This window comes from Catharus ustulatus, chromosome 2, assembly GCF_009819885.2.
Source record: "Catharus ustulatus isolate bCatUst1 chromosome 2, bCatUst1.pri.v2, whole genome shotgun sequence".
NCBI classification, from domain to species: Eukaryota; Metazoa; Chordata; class Aves; order Passeriformes; family Turdidae; genus Catharus; species Catharus ustulatus.
Genome location: NC_046222.1, coordinates 75,515,057 through 75,534,139, shown reverse-complemented (window position 1 = coordinate 75,534,139; position 19,083 = coordinate 75,515,057).

The following is a 19,083-nucleotide window of genomic DNA, read 5'->3' as shown; positions in this document are numbered from 1 at the left end:
TCGGGTACATTGACATGCAGTTATGCTAATTTTATGACCTGATTTAGATTCTTTTATTAATCTTTAAACTTAATTTTTGATCAACAATGTTGTGTGCTTTTTCCCTCCAGATATTTGTCCTTTACATTCCCTTCCTCAGAGTAAAGCTGGTCATTATTTTCAGGTGTACAGGAAAATATCCTAATTAGAGTCAATTAACAATCTATTTCATTGCTTTCAATTAGACTACCTCTGAAAAAGGTGGGCTCTTCACATGAATTCTGAGATCAAAACATGGTATTCTGTTCTTGAAACAGTATCTTAGAGTTGCTCTTACCGAAGCAGCACACCTCCAGGCACCAGCAACTCCCTGGCAAAAATGAATAGCATGAGTCTGTCTTTTTGTTTCCCATGGCAACTACATTTTCTCAAAAATCTACCAGTGCTTTTATGAGACAAATATATATATATGTAGGGTTAATACATTTTATATAATAGGCAATTATATGGACTACTCCAAATTCCATATTTTGCTTTTATCTTTAAGGTGCAAGAATAAATAAATTTCCATGTTTAGTAGGAATCAAGGCAGTGGATTTTGTCTTTACGTCTTAATGAATCAATAAGGCTGCAGTAGCTATCTTGTAGAACAGTAACTAATAAAGTATTTTAAAAGGAGAAAGCATTTTTCTGGAGCTTTCTTTGAACAGTACAGAATTAGACTGTTTATTATTTTCATTCTCAAAATAATCCTTTAGAAAACAATACAATGTAAAAAACCATTTTTCCTACTTCAACTGTAGACTTAATTGTTACCTGCAAAGAAAAAAAAAAAAAAAAAAAAAGAGAAGAGAGATATATGCCATGGTATATCACACCTATTCATTTAATTAAGGCTAAGTACAAGACATAGATTTAAGCAGCAATTGGAACTACTTGCTTTTCAAGAATGACAGACTCATGCACCAGATTTTGCTGCGGAATCAACTAAGAAGCTTTGAAGGAAAGGACCTAGGAGTCAGGATGGGCATCAACTTGGATCTGGGTGTTATGGGTTAACCCCAGTAGGCAGCTAAGCAAGACAGAGCTTCTTGCTTGGTCCTCCACACAGTAGGATAGGGGAGAGAAACCAGAAGGGTAAAAATGAGAAAACTTGTGGGTTGAGAGAGTGCAATAGGTAAAGCAAAAGCCATGCACACCAAGCAAAATACTAGTGGATTCATTTGCTGCCTCCTATTGATCAGTTGTTCATCCAGAAAAACAGGGCTTCAGCATGCATAATGTCTACTTGGGAAGTCAAGTGCCAGGAACATCCCCTCCCTTCTTCTTCCTCCAATCTTTTATTGCTGAGCATGATAACATGTGATATAGATTATCCCTTTTATCAGTCACTTTCTTGTGCATCCCCCACTTCCTCACTGGAGGAGTGAAGTTGGAAGTAAAAAAGTCCTTGACTTTGGGTATGAAATGTGTAGCAATTACTAAAACATCCCTCTGCTGCCAGTACTGTTTTGGTGGTAAATCTAAAACATAACCCCATACACACCACTATGAAGAAAAATTACCCACCCTTGCCAAAGCCAATACTATGAGCCAGCAATGTATCTTTGTGGCAAAAAGGACTAAAGTCAAACCTGTCAAAAATCAGCTTCAACTCTATACGAGCTTAGAAATCCTTTAAGATTCCTCACATAAACTTTTTAATGACTGCTAATGATATGATAGTGCCCACTTTTTCTCAAGGATACAATATCCACCTAACGAAATCACTTGTCCTTGAGTAATGCCTTCCTGAACCTGCGAAGGCCTGTACCCAAAAGACAGTCGTCATTTTTAAATGACTGGTTATCATGTGGAAAAAGAAAATGAAAGTTGTCTTCCCTTCCTGCTTAATCTGAACTCCCATGGAGCAAGATTTGTGTTGGTTGAAGTAGAAATTATTTACTTTTGTGCTCCCAATAAATAAAGATGGTAAAAAAAGGGGACCTTGACAGCAACACACTGATGAGGATATTTTTCATGTAGTCAAAATGATTATTTAAGTCTATTACTTCCTACAGAAACTGCTAATTTTCCTTTTATTTTTGTAGACCATTCTTAACTAGCTAAGACGTCTGCAGAGAGCCAGGAAAGCATTTAATTCAAGAGTAAGAATTTTGTATGAGCACTAAAGCACAATATGGAAAACATGCCACACTGTTGCTCTGGTATGCAGACAGCATAAAAATAAAGAAAATTATTCTAATTAGTTAGAGCTAGATAGAGGAATCAAGGCTGAAGTAGAACACTGTTTCTAAAAATCTCTAAGTTTAAAAAAGTGTTGCAAGTATCAACTTGATAATTTCCGGCAACACTGAAGGCACCCAGACGGTAGTGTCAATAGTATCAGGTAAGAGCAAAAATGTCTTAGCAACAATGTTGGAAACTCCAGATTTGGGTACATTTGTAGCATACTTTGAGATCAATGAGGAAGAAAAAAAAGTAAGGGGAAGAGAAGATAAATCTAAACTGGGGAAAAAAAAAAGAAGAAAAAGGAAGTCTTGAAGTTAGGTATAAAGCATGAGAGTGTGATCTTGCAAAGGCAGGAGTGAGTGTCTACAACCAGTAATAAAATCTACCTGCAGAGACAAACCCAAGAAATGTTGGGGAAGTCCTCCTCCAGAGCGTACGAGACTTTCCATAATTTCTGTACCTAAAAGACCAGATCTGAGGGTCTACTAAAGAGGAATTTGTTTTCATCCTAGTACTGAGTGGCTTGATGAGGGAAGGCTTACAAAACTGTAGTTTTATAGCACCTTCTTCCTCATTTAAGAACTAGGTTTCTTATTTATTTTTGCATTTCGAACTTGTAAATATTTTCAATGTCACATGTCATGTTCTAAAATAAATTCATTCTTTCAATAAATGATAGAACAATTTTATGGCTTGAATGTTGTCTTGGAACATACGGGAAGGCAGTTTAAATCTCTTCTTGTTAGAGACTCCTAGTAAGAGGAATCTAACAAGTTAATCAACCCCAAAAGGATAATTTTCTTTAGCAAAAAAAGTCTTTGTCTTTTTTTTCTCATTTCAGAAACTCCAGTATCAGAATTCTGGGTAAATTATCTCTCCAAAGTGCATTGAGTATTCCCATACACAAAATTCATATTTGCCCACAGAGTGCACTTTGTGCCAGAGCTGTCTATATCATATCTAACATCTCTATAACCAAGGTTGGACTCACTTTGGACTCAGCAATATCTATCACATTCGGTTTGACTTTAGAGCTTTTTGTATGTCTCAGTTTCTGTGGTGAGTCTGGGCATAAAAGCACAGAAATTGTATATTAGAAAGCCAAAATCAGATTGTGTGATATAAATCTTTATTTCTGAGAGATAACTTCATTTCCAAACAGTGGAGTACTGGGAAAATTGGGGTGACTCATTGCATTTAAGTGCCAGTGTTAGGCAGGAAGAAAGCCAACTTGAAGCCTATATCATTTTAGACAAACTCAAGACTTGACATATGAGAAGTCTGCCCTTGCAGTCTTTATTAAAGGGGAGTCAGAAATAATGTGTTTTATAGAACATTTACTATGATTTATGGAATATCTTAACTTCAAATCAATTCTTCGGATTCAATAATATTTTTGTCATAGAGATATCATCCCCTAAGGGTGAAATCTTGATCCATTTGTATAGAAGAGCAAATATCTCTTCCTAGATACTTCCCCAGATAAGTTGCAAGCATATGTAGCTGTTCCCCTTCTGCCAGAGAGAAGACTGCATGGTGTTGTCTGTGTTGCACACCATGTGATACTGAGCGGGGGGGAAACATTACCTTTAGCTTTCTCACCAGTAAACTCACTCAACCCTGTTTTCCGATTGGATAAAAAGATTTCAGGTTCCCTTTTCAATAAAGGGAATACATAATTTGTCCTTTATTGGTTTGATTAATTTTTACTTTCACAAAATTCTATCAGGACCTCTGTAATTTAAAATACAGATCTCCAAGACATTTGGAACTTTAGACAATTTCTAGCCTATAGTCCCAGTCAGAGAGAACGAAGAGGGAAGAGACAAGTACATGTACATTTACAGCTTATTACTGTGCTTATGTTTGATTTCAAAACAACCAAATACTGACATCTGCTTGGTGGGTAATGTCTTCACGCAACAGATCTCTGCTTTAGCTGTATGTAGCATAGATGTATTATTTTCCTTGTTCAAATAGTTCAAAAGTACTTAGTTTTACTTCAAGGTGGATTTTGAGTTTAAAAATTTTGCGAATGTTTTAAAATAAGAATCCAGTAAGGAGCATTTTGTGAGCTATAATTTTCATAAACTATGTATTCATTAAATATACTTGAGAGAAATATGTCAATACACAACGAGTACAAGTCCTGCAAGGAGTTTTAAAGTAACTGGTCTGCAAAGCTGAGGTACCTTTATCAAAACACTGTTCTTCAACCTTTATTTCCTATTCATACTTCCAAGCCTTTTTTGTTTCAAACGTTCATCAGATTTAACAATTTTAATAACTGAGAAGGATTTTTTCTAACTGTGTTTAATAGAATTCACACATAAAAAATATCTAATTGATGATGGTAACTGAATTTTTTCTGCCATACATTTACTTTGGAAAATATGGAAAAATTTTTAGCAATATACTAATAAATAATAGAAACTCCTATTGTCTTCTAAATACTCATTGCTAATATAAACTTATTGTTGAGAGAATTACTCTGCCAAGATCAGCTAAAAAATTATCCCCAGAAGTATTTCTTTAGTTTTACTTTCCTTCTATGTGTTTGCACTTGGAGAGCAATTCCAATACTGAAATAAACAGTATTTTTACCCTTGACTTCAAGAGTGTAACAACAAAAGACAATGTACTAATCTAAATGGAAATTTGATTAAATCTGAGTTTTGTTTTCTGAGTTCAAGTTTATTGATGATGTCTGGAAGATTGCTATTTTATTCAGTAACCAGATTTAAATATTAAACATTGAGTGTTATGGGAATATATGAGCTGAGGTTCACAGAAAAGAAAGCAGAATAACATGGTAATTTCTAATGTTGTGATCAGAATAATGAGATAATTAAAGATTTCTCTCATCATTAAAGACAAACTCACCAGAAATATTATGTTATGAGACTGCAATGGAAATTAGAAATGCTGCAGATAAAAATTTAAGAATAATCTGAGAAGTTAACTGAAGATTCTCCTAAATTCTCTGTACAACTCTATGTAAAACATATAAGCTTTACAAGAGCGCCATTTGAATGTAGTATTGATTAAAATGGATGGAAACAGAAGAATTTCATTAATAGATAGCATTTATCACCCTGGTGATGTGAAAAGATATAAAGAAGACCTGATTAGAAAGATAAAACTATCAAATGAGAGATAACACTTGCCAGCCTGAGAACTAGGTCTGGGAACCAGAAGTACCCTTGAAAAATGCAGTTGGCCTCTGAAGGACAGCTGAGTACCTGGAAACCAGAGACATCCTGAGAAGCCACCAATAAGTGCTAAAACGTAGATCTCTAATGACAACCTATCATCTGAAAAGGTGAAAAATGGTCTGGAAAAAGACAAAAACAGTCTGGGGATATAAACTTTTGTTTGAAAGAACAAAAAACTTCATCTCATCATCTGCTATAAGTGAAAAATAGAAATGAACATCATCTTTTGGCTGCTCAAAGTGGTGTGGTTCTAAGTCCACTTATGTCTCCACAATATAAAAAAATATCTAATTTTTATTCAAAATATAGCCTCTGTCTCTCAGAATTTCCTATGTTGCACATACTTTTTCTCTCTTTATGCCTGTATGTTATTCTGTTATAGCACTTGGTTGACTTTTGGGTCCCTTCAGTGCCCTGACCCCAAGGAGGATGCTGGCCCCTTCTGTGCCCTGACATTGAAAATACTATATTCTAGAAGGGTATCACCAGCCCAAAAAGAACACTATTTCAGAAGCCATAGCAGAAAAAAGACTAGATTGTCTCAGAAAATAATAATAGTGAGACATTAATTTAGGATGTACTTGAACACCTTGAATGGTTGGTAATGCCGAATAAATCCTGTCTTCAAGGAAAAAAGAATTCAGCTCTTTACTTGCAGATGCCTAAATTTGTTGTAAATAGACATCTGCACATGAGATTCATTTTCAGGCTTTGTTTCTAGTTAATGAAATTGTGCAACTTAATATAGTTACCTCAATATAGGCATCTAATAGTACATGTGTTGACCGAACGTGGTCTGATTGTTATATCCCAGTTCCCACTCCAAAACTTTAGCCTCTTCTCCCAGGAAATTAGTGAAAGAGGAAATGGCCTCAAGCTGCAGCAGAGGAGGCTCAGGTTGGACATCAGGAAGAATTTCTTTACCAAAGGGGTGGTTAAGAATTGGAATGGGCTGCCAAGGGACGTGGTAGAGTCACCATCCCTGGAGGTATTTGAGAAACAGGACAGGGCACGCAGTGATATACTTAATGATTTTCTTGAATAGCATTCACACTGACATCAAGATAACCCAGGATTTCTTAGATGATATAAGTGTCTGATATGCATGTAAGGAATCAAATTTAGACCCTTCTAACTGGAATGGAAACTCAGGTACGATATTCCTATGTAAACTCAGACGTGCAGTCATTTGAATAACATGCAATTATCTGACATGTAAGGTGCTCTTCAGGCTAATAGCACCAAAGGAATCATTCCCTAACAAAGACAAGATCTTAAAGGGATCTGAGCACTTTTTTGTAATTTTTCATGGGTATGAGAACATCTGTTTATGTCATAAAAGTTTTAGTCACTACACACTCTGCTATTTACATAAACCTTCATTTAAGTGAGAAGATTTATAGGAAAACTTGGCTTGGAGGCAGGAAATCTCATAACCAAGAGATCTCTCTGGTGATCTCATACTTTGCCTTATATCTTTGTAATTATCTGCTGTTGTTTATTTGGAGAGTTGCAATACTGAATTATTTGAAAAACTAGTAAAGTTCAGAGGAGCAGTTGCTATGTTATTATTTGGTTAGTTATTATTGGGTGCTGCTTCTTGTGTTATCATAACCAGTTGAACACAATATATTCATTGCCACGCTGTAAGTGGTGGAATATAAGTGCACTTTGTCCCAGGAACATGGAGGAAGGGAAAGGGAAATGGGAAGGGAAAGGGAAAGGCAATTGAACACACTACTTAGAATGCATATTGTGTACATATTTTGTGTCATTGTCATGTCTGCCTTAGATATATTAAATGCTACATACTAGGCCAAATGCAGTTTTCATTCTCTAGTAGCGCAATCAAAAAACTTCAAAACATGGGATGAAAACCATGAACCATTCATATACATGGCCCCTGCATTTAAAGGAGATTTCTACTTATTGAGAGGAAATTAGAGCTTGGAAGAACTACCTGAAAGTATAGAAGGAAACACTAACATAACTTTTGTTCTCATACTTTGGGTAAATACCTAGGTCAATATGCAGCCATTTATTAGTAAGTTATATCCATAATGTCAGTAAAGTTCAGAGACCTTGTTCTTATTTTTTTTTCATATAAAATGAAGCGACTTGATTAGGATGTACTGAAATAAATCAACTCTAAAGCAGGCAAAGCAGGCAGTCTTCTTCTCAGTGAAAACTCTCAGGAAGTTAGAATTTCCAGATGAACAGAACTTGATACAAGAGTTTCTGAAATCTTCTATAATACTTCCTTAGGGAAGAAATACATCTTAGAAATATTTCTAAGTGAATGATTGATGATCTTCGTAAGTAGATGATCCTTGGGTGCCTCCTAACTCAGTTTATTCTGTACTTTCTTTATGGTCTTCAACACTAACTTTTTTTCTGAAGTTTTACATAAAGGCAAGACTATGCTAACAAGAAAAACACCTGTCTATCTACTTTCCGTCTGTCATGACAATGCAAGCAACCTCTAAACAGGTTTTTAGCTTAGTGTTATATCAATAGGCTTTACATGTCTACTATGGATGACATGCATTTCATTTGAATGACAATCGAGTGTTCCTGAGGATTATGTTCTTCTTATGAGAGAGATAACAAGATACCTTTGTTCATATACCCCCAAGGATGCAATCTACATAAAGATTTCCTCCTTCTTTGTTAAAAGCCTGAACTAAAGTGGTCAATAAAACAGAATTATTCAGAAGTTCATGTCTGCAACATCAAATGTAATCATAAACAGCTGGAAAAATCCCAGCCTCTGGGTACTTTCAGCAGACAGATTAGAAACTCATGTACAATGTTGCTAGTCATAAATGTTCAAAAAATTCACTCATTTCTTAATGCAATCACAAAATAAAATGAGAAACAAAAAAAAAGAAGAAAAAGAAAATATAGTGTGCTATTAGAGGAATATCAAATGAAAGGACTGTCGTGAGCTTAATTTTGATCTTTACCTATCTTATTTGCTGATCATATTTTTTTAATTTATTTATCGTAATTGTTTTGCATTCTTATTAAAACAGAAACTATTAATAAGAGTATCAGTGAATAGTAAATTGTTTTCAGTATCAGTAATTAATTGTAAAATATCACCAGTAGCAATTAGTTGTAACAGTAATGTCAGTGTTGTTTAAAGAATCAGAATCATGGAGACTGGAAGGAACCTCTGAGGGCTCTCAACAGATCCAACCTGTTCCTAAATCAGTTCAAAACTAAATCAGGTCTGGCCTTACCCAACTGAGCTCTGAATGTGTCCAAGAATAGAAATACCACTGTCTCTCTTGGCAACTCATTTCAGCATTTCACTACAATGTTTGCAGGAAGAAGCAAAAGAAATAACTATGCATATGCTAAAATGTATTTGGGTAGTTCTGACAGTTTTCTTTTGCAAAAGACAAGATATATGGGAAGTTAGAATTTCACAAAGATAAATGAAAGATGTTTATAAACTATTTTTTTTGTTCATTATTACAAACTGAAGACCTCAAGGAACTATTTAGATCAGGAGAAGTTACATTAAAAAGTTAAATGCTTAATGGTAATTTTGCTGTAAGTACTACAAAATCAAAATACAGTAAATTCACGAATACAAGCCGCACTGAGTATAAGCCGCATCTCTGGGTGTTGGCAAATATTTCGGTTTTTGTCCATAGATAAGTCGCACCCGAATATAAGCCGCTCTGTCGTTCGCAGCGAGGACCCGCGTGCAATTAGTAACAGAACCGCGGGAGGGTGGGCTTTACTGGCTGAGCTAAGGCTGTGCAGGCTCGGCCCGCTAGGGGCCGCTGACGGGGCCAGGTGGCCCAGCCCGGTGCTGCCGCTCGGGGCCGACTGCCGCTGCCACTGGGCTCGGTCACCCCGGGTCGGCGCTGCCCCGTGGTGGCAGGCAGGGACGGAGCTTCCCCCGCTCCTACGGCAGTGGCGGCGGGCGGGGACGGAGCTTTCCTGCGCCTGTGGCACCGGCGGCGGGCGCGGACAAAGCACCCCGCCTCCTCCCCGGGCCGCGGCAATGGCTGCGCGGGGCTCCCGTCGGCTCCCGGAGCCGCAGCAATGGCGGCGCCCCCCCCCCCCCTCCTCCCCTGGGCTGCGGCAGAGGAGGGAAGAAGAGAGCTCTCCCGCCTCTCTCCCCGCCCCCCGTGCTGCCTGCAGGGAGCCAGGGCAACACGGTAACACTGTAACAATTGCGAAATGCCGGCTTTTACTGGCCGATGCTTGGCTCGGCACTCTGCCTGGCTCGTCTGGGGTTGTAAATGTCAGAAAATTATTAACATATTAGCCGCACCCGACTATTAGCCGCACTTCCGGGTTTCCACCAAAATTTTTGTCAAATTGCTGCGGCTTGTATTCGTGAATTTACTGTATAATTTGATTAGATGAACAGTTACACTGGAACTCTTGATTATTTTTGTTGATAATAGTTTTGTCTATTCATGTTAAAGTAGTAGTTAATGATTTTTAGTTAGGTATCTTTTTGCACTGTGAAATATAAACACTTCTTTCTGTGAAAAACAAGTGTGTAAAATTGGGTATTTTTACAGTCAGAAAAAGGAGAAGACAAAATAAAAAAGTTCAAGCTACAAACTTAAAAGAACTATTAACGTACTATTTTCCAATTACATTTATTCCATTTCATGCATTTTTACAATACATCTGATGAATACGTTATTTGAACTATTTTTCCAGTCCTCTTTAATGAGGCTAAACAACGTCAAAGAAGGTAACAATAATGATAGTGTATCTCAGTGATTCCAAGCAGGATATTACCCTGTAATCTCAGTTCATTAATCGTGCTGATAGTGATGTGCAAAGTACAGTATTATCTCTGTCATTTCCTTATGCCTATCACTTTCCTATTCTAAAAGGGCAAGAAAAGTAAATAGCAGTCCTGTCATTATTGTTCCAATTTAAGAAAAAAGTAAAGATAACAATCTGCCCCAGAAAAGAACAATTATGCTGGCATATAGTAGCATGAAATACACTTCAGAAGTTTGCACAGGATTTTAGCAAATATCTGTTTTTTCTTTTTTCCCTCCTTCTAAATTTTTGCCTTTATTTTTTGTTTAGAATGAAGTGATTACATAATCTTTCACATCTGCCATACAATTCATTATGAAGGCTTCATAAATTATGCAGAATTTAAAACTTCTAAGAATCACTGTGGTATTTCAAGTATGGGAAACCTGCACTGTTTAATCATAGACAAAACTGTACTAGGAAATCCATCACAAAAGCCAATGTTGTGCCTTGGAGTTCCCAGCTGAAAAAATATCATAACTCAGATGTCCACAGAGGAATTAACAGAATAACCAGCAAAATACATGAGGTTCTCAAAAATGAAGTGATATGAGAAAAAATATTCCTCACAATCATTCTGAGTCAGTAAATTCCATTACTTGTATGTATGGAAACACATAATCATTGAATGATTTTTGATCTGTTCCATTGATTTACCTGACTTTCCTGTAGAACAAATAAGCCACAAGATAGTACAGCATAATATACCAAGAAATATAAAGAGGGATTAGGTACAAATACTTAACACTTGATAGGCTGTTTCTGCACACTACAATAAGACTTTATACCAAAGTCACATTCAACACGATGTTCAATCATCTAGTGTTTCTTAAATGAAATCCTGACATCTTTGAACTAAACTAACAAATAAGGTTGTTGCTGGCACAGAAAGCAGAAGTACATTTAAGATAAAGTGTACAAGATTACTGGTAACAATGAAATTACTGCATTAAAATAAATGAAGAAACAGAAACCTAAAAGGGTATGTTCTATGTTGATAAAGAATGTCTTTCATTAATTCTTAATACTACAATTTAAAGCATTTCCAGTGATGATGGTGGAACTCTGAGCTCGAGGTCCTAAAGGCAAAAGAAATTAAAAAGTGTTTAAAGCTTCATTTTGTAGCAGAAACGAAAAAGAGTCTATATAACCCACCCCATGGAATTTACATAGAAAAGAAAATATTTACAAGTTGATCTAATGAAGAATTTTGGTTTAAGTATAACTCTTCATTTTGAATTGTGACATTTGTGTTTGGTGGGTAAATAAAAATACCGAGTTAAACCTCCATCCAAAGCAGTAGTTGTCAAACCATTATTGTAACAGGTTCTTAGTCAAGCTGCTCTCATCTGTTTAGAACATCTGGCCTATGTTTCTGATACCTGCATGTCAATTTAAAAATTATTTGAGGGTCAAATAATATAATACAACCACGTTTCAATTACTTACAAATAGTTCTGTTTTGGTGTGTCACAGCAAGGCTTTCATTATTCTTTTCTCACACACTCACAGACTGAAGACTTGAAAATTAGCAGAGTTCCTCTGGTCCTTAGAGTCTTGATTTCTTCCTTTGATAGGGACTATAAGTTGTTTTCCTTCTTGAAGTTCCAGATAGTCCCTGTGTAGGAGAGGACAACTTGTTTTGTCCCTTCTTGGGAGGGAATGTTCTATATTTTTTTCTTGAAAACCAAATTCTTCAATTCAATTTTTTTTACAGACATTTACCATAAGGACTTCTGAGTTTGCTTTTATTCTGCTCATGGAGAAAGAAACTTCTATACATAATAAAGGCAAATTAACCTGGAAATATTTGCTTTAGAGAGTTAAACCAGCACATACCACAGACCTGCTTTAAGATACTGTTTTTTTTTTTCTATTCATTCTTCTTCTTTTAATATCTGTTCTTCCAGTGTTGGACAAAAACAAATGGCATATTATCTAATTATTCTTCTAATTTCCTACTAACACAGGTTGTAAATCTGAGTGGTGCATGAAAAATAAAATATCCAACATAACCATCAAATAGTGTGTACCTTGAGCTACAGTTGAGTTCTCCAAACATTGTCACTGCTTCATCAAGATTATTTAAGGTATGAGAGACAGCTACGAGGGCTGTCAAATGTGATGAAGGACATACATAGACATGCTCATCTAGTAGAGCAATACATGGTTAAATAGCATAACTTAGGGAATATTAAATCACACTAGATGCTAGGCAGATGAGTTCCACCCTCAGTATGGAGGAAGCTGAGTTTCCTTCAGCAATTAAGCTCATTATTTACTTTAATTCAGTCTTCAAACTGCTGACACAATCTTTTTAAAATCTCTGAGAAATAAAAACATAAAACAATAGTTACAAGATGACTAAGCAGGATGCAGCACTCAGGACGAATAGCTTACATTATGCAATTAAAGTAGTATTCATAATGATGAACTATGGGTCTTTTTTATTGCTAATAGTATATTGGCCAAATGTTGAAATCATTCCACACAGAGCTATTATCTACAACACCACAGGGGTTTCATGGAGGTGAGAGTCTAATACAAATAAATAAATCTGATATGAAAAACATGACAAATAAGATTATGCTTTCTTCTTTCAAATATCTGACAGAAGAGTAAGCTGGAAAGAGATCTGCCTCCCAGTCCTTGCCAAAATCTTAATAAAAGTAAATAAAATTTATTATATATAGCAGGTGCCTGCCACCTACTTAAACTCAAGACTTAAACTCAAGGCTATGAAAATAAAATGAGACAGTTTCAAATTTTAGGGTGGACATTAGACTGACAAGTTTGGTAACAGAATTGCACAAACCATTGCTATCTAATGCTTTTAACAGTGGGAATATTTTTATTTGAGATGTCATTGCTATAAAAGTGCTTCTGGGTACACAACGTTAAGTGCTAATAATTATGGCAAGTTTATTTTTTTCTGAAGGTTAGGTTTTGAGAATTAGGTTGTGAAAGTGAAAATATACTAATACAGGAAGGGAGATAAATACTTTGTTAAAAATGCAGCAGTGACAGTAGAATGCTCCTGAAGGTTTTCCTGTGGCCAGAAAGGGGTGTTATTTGGTTAACAAAAAGACAAAAGAATAGTTTAGATATGGTGTTAAATGGTGGATTGAAGATTACCAATAAAATAAAAGTATATTCTGATATGAATGCGAGCATCCAGAAAACAACATCAGTTGTCCAGGAAGATAAAAATAAATCAGTTTCATTGCCAGAACTATGTCCGCAGTTAACAGCTCATGATATGTACACAGGAACCTAGTAAAGCCTGGTTTTCTGTAGCTATGTTGGTGATGATGAGAGTTTGCAGGTTCTTATTGAAGAATGTTCCAAAATCAAGGCATTTTTAATTCTTAAGGAGATCTCTAGTGTTCATTATTGTGTGCACTCATACTGTGCTTAGAAACTCAATAACTAGATAGAAGAGACTTTCACCAAACTCTCAGTTGATGCCATGTAATTGGAGAGCATATGGAGACATATATGACAATGTTTCTGATTTCCCACAAAAACTGGAGTTAAGGAAAAAAGAAAACAAAGCAAAGAGTGAATTTGTATCCCTAGACTGCATTTTAGCCGTAAGTTTTACAGTGCAAACACTTAAGAAACTTTTTTAGCAAAATTCAGTGAATGATCTAATTAAATATTTGCTTCTAACTGGTAAATTAATACCTATTCTGTAATTAAGCAATGATAACTAAAAGTGCACTTCAGCATGATTACAAGAGGACATGAGAAATGTCATAAAAGTTTAATAGGTGAAGTTTTTCCTTTGTGGGTTTTTTTTTTTGGTGGTTTTTTTGTTTGTTTTGTGTTGTTGTTGTTTTGTTTTTGTTTTTTGGTTTGTTGGGGTTTTTTTTGAGGGGGGGGAGTGGTTTGGTACTTGTATTACTTGTTTATATATGTTTCCTTTGTGTGTTATTTTATTTTTATCCCAGAACAAAGGAGGATTTGACAGAAAGCTTCTCTGTTGCCATGTTGCAGTTCAAAATTTGGCTACCTGAGCCTCTGGACTCAACTTCTTTGTCATGGATGCTAACTGTCTCCAATACAGAATAAGGGGGAAAAAAACAACAACCAAGTATTAGGTCTTTCAGTCAGAAAAGTGTCAGCAAAAAGGGAAAAGAAAGCATTGATATTCTACTTTTATTTTATAGACAAATTATTATATAAATTGGAGGAGATAATTGACTTAAGTATATAAAAACATAGTGAACTATTGAAAAAACAATGACTAAGAACACTGTAGAAAGCCAGCACCAAACATACTTCTTACACAACAGAATAGTAAATTTAATTAGAATTGATGATATTTAATTTTCTAGCTTGTAAGATTTATCATCTTGTCCATTTTTAACTGAGGAAGAGAATAAGTTGTAAAATAGAAAAGAAAGAATGTAGGCATACATTCCCTCAGTGGGACAAGAATGGGAACACAGAAGAAAAATACAAAAGAACTAAGAGTGCATTGCTTTCCCAGGTGTTCCACTACTTATTTATATGATAGCAGATTGCCACGTCCCACTCCCATCACTCCTAGTTTAAAGCTGTTCTGAACAGTCTAGCCAGCATATTGAAAAAAGTTTTTTCCCAAATTGTCAGTTCAGTTCTATCTACTCTTAACTCTGCTTTCTTGATCATCATTGAGGGTGCCTTGGTCATACAAACAAAACCCTTGTTATCACTACAAAGCATGTAGTTAGCTTTGACCTGCAGAAACGTCTCACTCTTCCACTCTGCTCCTCAAGTCCTTCCCCCTCACCTGTAGCGTTGAGAGAAAACCACCTGGGTCCCCATGCCCTTGATCTTCAGCCCCAGTGCCTCATGTTCACACTTGATACTCAGCAGGCCTCTCCTGACAGTGTAGTTGATGCTTGTGTGCAGGAGCAACAAGGACAGAGCATTATCAGTCTGTTCACAGCATTCCAGATGTGAGCAGTAAATTTTACAAGAAAATAGGTTAGGTCAGAAGACAGCAGCCTCCATTCCCTGGAGTAGGGAGTCTCCCACCTTTGTCACTCATTCATTTTCCTCTTAGTGCTGCTTGACAGCTCAGAACCAGATTGCTTGGGTGCATCCTTGAACACAGCTTCCAGCCCCTCAGGTGTTACCAAGACACTGAAACTCTTCTGTAGCCTCACATATACAGTTGTATAGATTCTCCTACCAGAATTCATTTAGGTGGACTTTTTCCTTGTGACAGAAGTTAAAAGTTCCCAGACTTTTCCATTATGGGAGTCTCCAATTCCCAGCCCAGAGAGCACAGACTCTGCCTACGCCTTCTTCAGTACAGCTGAGCATTTAGGCTATTGTAGCTGCAGTATTGTAAGGCAGATCCAGAAAAACTCCTTCACAATATCTTCAGTGCTGTGCAGTCCTGCAGCAGCTACTTGGCAATGCAGATTTCCCCCCAGAACACACTTGAAAGCAAGGACACCACTTCTCCAATCTCAGCAAGAGGCCTTAGGCACTATTCTGTGAAAATCACTGCTTTTGTTGACTGGCAGTAACACCCTCTCTGCAGCATCTGCTGAAAGGGCACTGCTCCTCTTTTGTTTGGGTAGAACAAAAGCTCAAAGAACCATTTCATCAGGAATAAGTGACAGAACTTAGAGGTTTCTGTAGTTTGCTGGAAGCTGGGAGCCTCCTATAGCTATCCTCACCTATTTGTAGCACTGAGCACAGTGATGTTCTTTGACAATCCTAATTCTCGGAATATTTAGGTGCCTAAACAGCACCTGTAAACTGCCATGAATGTGTTGCTTCCCTGATGATGTTTTTAAAATTACAGAACAGTTTGATCCTCAATTATGTGAGTAAGAATCATAAAAATTACATTGAATTAACAACCTAAACATAAACTCTCAGATCTGTACAGATTTTGTATACATGTATTTGTCTTGCCTAATAAGTGTACAAACCCAAATTTTCTGAACTCTGTTCATAATCAATTCTGAGGAAAAAAAAACCAGCATTTTTTACTTATTTACAGGGGCCTATGCAATATTTTCCTAAAGACACCTGCAAATCTACGTTTCGTATAAAAGGACAACTAATTTCAAATATAGATTTCTGTATTCAAAATATCAAAAACCTAGTGAAATTCACTTTAATATTGATGCCTGTAATACTTCGAATTTACCATCAGTTCAAGTAAATTGTTTTCAATTAATTTGAACAATGACTGCATGGACATTGAATTAAACTATAAATGCAGCTGAAACTCTATAGTCTTCATTTTGGTTTGGGTTTTCTTCAATGGTTTTGGGTTTGAGTAGAGACTTGGGCAACAGCAAAGGAATCTGGTATTTTCTGATATATCCAAGAGGTGCACATGAGTCTAACAGTTAAGATTTCTCTGTTGGAGAACTTATATATGGAGAACTAATAGAGTGGAAGCTGAGGGCCAGAAGAGATTTAATGCTCCATCTGTTCAGATAGTAAACAAAAAATTAAAAACCTTTTTTTCTCTGACAGGTCACTAAATCTCACTGTATCGACTCACTGTAATCAATATCTGTTCATTTTAATGTCAATCTAACTCAAATCTATGTTTTGAAGAACCTGGTTTAAGTGTCTGAATTTGAATCTGATTCCATCTCCGGGTTATCTAAGAATTGATGTGATAAAAATGATGACTTACTAGCATCAAGGAAAGATTTCTGTAATGTGTCTCTCGTATAAAGCAACAAAAAATTCTTAATAATAAAGTCTCTATAGGGCACATCCCACAGAACTTGTTAGTCAGTGATAAGAATGCCAGATCTCAAAGCATATGCTTTTAAAGAAAATATTACTTGTTCTTAATTCATCTTACTCTATTGATAAAGAAATGGAAAGCCAGGCCACCATTCAGCTGATGCCTATAACCAGTGAAAAGTACAATTATTTGGCAGGGTTATCTTTCACTGATAGATGACAATTCTAGTAAAAGCCTTCTACCTGGTCTTGTCAATAAAACTCCTTGCACTATCTATAATATGTTAGAAATATTCTCTGCTGGCTTTTACAAAACTCTGCAAAGTTCACTGTCAGTCAGACACTCAGGGAAAATTGTCTAGGTCGCTTCATAGTTTGCAGTTGAGAAATACTCTAGGAGAAAGAAAAATGTTGCTGTACACTTTAGGCTGGTCTTCAGCAATCAGACATTTTAAAGCTTTTTTAAAGAATATGCTGGATAAGCATTTAAGTTCTGAAAACAGCAAAGTTGAAAAAATGTTACATAAGGCATACTTGTTACGAGCATTCAGCAAAATAAATACAGTTTCTGGTAATCAGTATGCTGTGAATATTACCATTTCCCTCAAATAAACACCAGAAAAAAAAGCCAGTGCATTAGAAAAGCCTTTTAAAGTTTCTAATTTCCTTCACTAGAGTTTGAGCCATGAGACCTATTGTAAAGCAAAGTGAAACTTTTTTTTTCACTTACTAACCTTTATTTTTCTTCTCCAGAATTTAATAACTCCTTTGTTCTGCCAGTAGAGAGTTCTTAAATTAATTTGGAATTAAATAGGTTGTTGCTCAAGCTCAGGAAGAAAAAAAAAAAAAAGTTGTTTTGGGTTTTTTGCTATTAACAAGATTATAATTAATCTTTTGATTTTTCACTGGGAGAAGTATAACTTACTACTTCAGATACAGAGAGAATTTATTTATGTTCCTAATTGATGGATCTTTTTGAGCTAATAGGATATATTCTAAAATCCTTTCTTTTGTTATTATTGTCAAAGCAAATTTTTCTTCAGAAATAAACTTGTCACCTTTGCTGACAAATAAGTAAGTCCTCTGACATATGACTGTATCAAAATGAGGTTGAAATATCATATCAGGCTTGCGGGGAAAAAAGTATAAAAAATGAATCCGTCAGAGGTAACAAATTGTTGGCAGATAACTTTGCAGGAAAATAGAAAAAGGGATTTTGGCACAACATCCATTTTTTACAAAAAAAAAAAAAGTAGAAAAACTATTTTAAGGTTATTTTTAAAATTTAATTTACATTTAATATGCGTTAGCTGAAGTATTGTGACACTGATTGTCTCTGGGTGAGCCCCTAAAACTAGGAATTATGTAAACATTGAAGCGTTTTATCTTCAATGTATAGTTGGAAGTAAAAGATACCTAAAATCTGAAGGTTTAATTGTTTTCTTTAAAAACAAAGTTGAAAAGATGAATCTGTGAAAGACAAAAAGAGTACAGTGTATTCAGGTAAGTTAATTTTATTGAAGGGGAAAACTACTGTGTGTTTTACCAAAACGGTTTCTGAGAAACCTTGGTCATTTTGTCCAGGAAATGACAGAAATCAAGTTTTGAATATGAAAGTGTGCACCACTGCTCACATTGTTGCTTCAACCAGTTATCTACAGACAGTGGAGAAACTGATCTTTAGAGACAAAATATGCAACAAATGAAAAAAAAATTATCAATAGAACCAACAATTTTTAAGTTAGTCCAAATAACATTTACTTCATGTTGAAGTTGGGAAATAATTTGTTCCATATAAAACCTGAATCATGAGGAAAGCTGGAAATGGTTACATGCAGATGTTCTTCATTACGGTACATCAAGTCAGTATAATTGCTACTTTCATCCTAGCAAAGCTCATTTGCTACTGAACTTTGTTATGTTCATTCAATGGTATGAATACACAAAATTCTACTTCAAATCTATGATATATAGTACATTAAACTCCCTTCAAAAACTGGATATTTTAAAATTGAAGGTGATGATGATAATAATAAAGCAATAAATATTAGAATTTCTTCTAACCCTACAAAACATTAGTCTGAAAAAAGCAAATATATAAAATTCAAATGAAAAATAAGTAGCTCTCTAGAGCAAG